The sequence below is a fragment of the Arachis duranensis genome, chromosome 3 (assembly GCF_000817695.3).
Source record: "Arachis duranensis cultivar V14167 chromosome 3, aradu.V14167.gnm2.J7QH, whole genome shotgun sequence".
NCBI classification, from domain to species: domain Eukaryota; kingdom Viridiplantae; phylum Streptophyta; class Magnoliopsida; order Fabales; family Fabaceae; genus Arachis; species Arachis duranensis.
The window spans coordinates 117,144,896-117,148,110 of NC_029774.3; positions in this window are offsets into that span (position 1 = coordinate 117,144,896).

Consider the following 3,215-nt stretch of genomic DNA (forward strand, 5'->3'; position numbering starts at 1 on the left):
CTACTGCTGCAGCTCCTGATGGGAAACGGTAACGGGTTAGGGTTTTTAGGGTTAGGGTTTCATTTTCAAAAATTAGGGTTAGGGTTAGTTTGATAATTTCACATAAAATTGGGAATAATCTAATAATTGAAACCTAAATTAAATTCAACACTAATTGTATATAGAAAATACTATCTGCTTATCAATTTTGCAAATTACTTTCAACAAAATGTCCAAATCCAAAAATTAAAAATAATACACTTAATTTCTTTATTTTTTAAAATAGCAGTATTAGTATTTAAAATATTAATTATTTACTTCAAATCATATAAAAATCCTTATTATTTCATAACTGCCAAATTTATAATCTAAATATAGAAAATAATCTAATAATTATAAAATTGGATAATAATCATAACTTATCTCAAATTCAATAAATCAAAATTTGCCTTAATTATCTTTAATAAAATAATTTCTGAAATTAAGGCTATAAATAACTATATGATTTGAGACTTGATCATAGAAAGACTTTTTAAAGATTCTGGGTCTTACAGATCAAATATTCGATGTGTTGCTTAAAGATAAACAATTAATTTTACCTGAAGGCAGAATTTTACTTTCGGTAAAAGATTTAAAAGGAACCTTACTGTAAGTTTCATCAAGCAACTAGCCATTTGACTAACAATTGTGTCTGTTTCAGGGACTTGATACAAGAGGCGATTATGGAAGGTCGATTGAAATTTGACGATGAAAAGAGATGAAGGTTGATGTTGATCCCTTCAATAGTAGAGCCAGTTTCGCTGAACCATATTTCAGATTAAACATGGTTGGCTTGTCATATGACTTTGATGTGGCTTTGGGAGACTTTGAATCTAATGTTTGATCAGTCTACCCTGGTGTGGGAGATTATTTGCTAGAATTCTTGATGCAACAAAAATTGAAGGATCAGGACCTATCTTTGTGTACTCAATATAATGCAGTTTTCGATGCTGAAGGTGCAGTAATCCTTGAGAAGGAGAGAATGAAAAAAAAAGTTAGCTCATAAAGAAGAGCAAGCTCAATCGAAGCATCCAATTCAAAGAGTAGAAGGGCAGAGTTTTGGAGGCCCTCAGAGAAATGCTGTTGTGCCTCTAAGTCGTTCTCAAGCTCTGGGTGTGCAGTAAATCCGAAACTGTCAAGAGTTTTAAAACACGGATGCCCAATATAAGCGCAATCCAAGTGGGGACATCGAAAACCTTCTTAAGGTTGTTACCCTTATTTACGTGGCCGAGCCAAAGGGAATCAAATGGGAAGAGGAAGAAATGGACGGTAGTTACCAAAGGTGGCTCAAGGTGACAAGGTCACGGGGACAACTCCTTCTGTGCATTCGAGGGTTGTGTTCCCTGCTGATGGGGAGACGTATTCGAAAAAAATTCCATCTCTTGCTAAACTTGATAAAGGTAAGGCAGTGGTGGTTACTCAAGAAGCTGCTAAGGAGAAAGAGGCTGATTTGGATGAAGAATTCTTTGAAGAGGGTGATGATTAAATGGTGGGTACCATTTCGATAATTCCGACTGAGTACTTAGGAGAATATAAGGGGAACCCTAATAAGACTATATTATGGATGATAAGGAGGCTTTCTCATTCATTCCATATGAGGATGAGCCAGGTTATTTCCAGAGACCTTCTGAGAAACAAAAGTCTCATCTCTGTCCTTTGCATGTCACGGCTGAGATGAGTGGGATTATAGTTAACAAAGTCTTGGTCGATGGAGGAGTGGTGATTAGTTTATTGCCAGAAAGAATGCTGATGAAAGTGGGAAAGTATCCTAATTATTTGATTCCCACTAATATCTCTGTGACCGATTATAGCGGAGTTTTTACCCTTGCAAAAGGATTAATTACCCTTAGAAAAGTTGGATCCTCTGATCGAAACACTGTCTTTGTAGTGGTGTCATCGAAGGCCAGCTATAACGCTTTATTGGGGCGTGACTAGATCCATGGAATCGGGACAGTACCTTCCACTATGCATCAAAGTATTATTTTATGGACAGACGAAGGGAATCCTGAAGTGGTTAAGGCTGATTCGAATTTGTATGTCGAACAATTGCATGTCAATTTCAGGGTATATAGTCCTAAATTGAAGCCTTTGAGTGTCAACAAGGTGCTCACTTCTTACAACTGTGAAGGGTGTTTCCTAACTTCAGAAGGGTTAAATGTGAAGCTTCGTTATCCACAACTGGATATCCCGCCAACTGGCTGGGACTACTCAACATAGGTGGTGATTTGAAGACGTCCTTACATGGCTGATGAACAAGACATCTTGAATTACCTGGTAATTTTAAAAAATTATTTAAGTAGTTTTTCTTTCATTGAAAATAAAAATGATTCTTCTGATGAAGTTGAATCATCTAGAAATGTAGTTGTATCTTTTCCAATTTGTAGCAAGGATTCTATTGCTTCGATCGAATTCAATCATGGCCTAGGTTCTTTTTGCTTTCCTAGATTTAATAATGTTTATCAATCAAACTGCTATCGATGTAGCAGAGGTACATTGTATCGAAAACAACTCAGTTGTTGAAATGATTGATGATAAAGTATGTTTCAATTCTAGTGAATCTATTGATTTATCTTTTGAATGCGTCTATGATTTGGAGCCTTTGGGTTTCGAAAAATATTCAGTAAAAGATGATGAAGATACAAAATGTTTTGAGTCACAAGATCCTTTGAAAGAAGTTAACTTGGGATCTGATAATGATATTCGAATCACTTACATACGTAAGAACTTTGTAGAACCATGTCGAACCAACTTACTTAGACTTTTACATGAATTTAAAGACTGCTTTACTTGGGATTATCATGAGATGCCTGGTCTCGATCGTTCTCTTATAGAACATCGATTAGCATTAAAACCATTTTTTCGACCAGTAAAGTAATCGCCTCGATGATTTGCTCCTGAAATCAATCAAAAGATTAAAGAAGAGATTGAACGTTTGATTAAAGCAATGTTCATTCAAACTACATGTTACGTGGAATGGGTCTCAAATATTGTTCCTGTAATGAAGAAAAATGGAAAATTGAGAGTATGCATTGATTTTTGGGATTTGAATAATGCTACTCCGAAAGATGAATATTTCATGCTTATAGTAGATATGTTAATCGATTTTCCTACGGGTAATGAAATCCTGAGTTTAATAGACGGTTATTCAAGATATAACCAGATTTTTATTGCAGAGGATGATGTGTCCAAAAATGCTT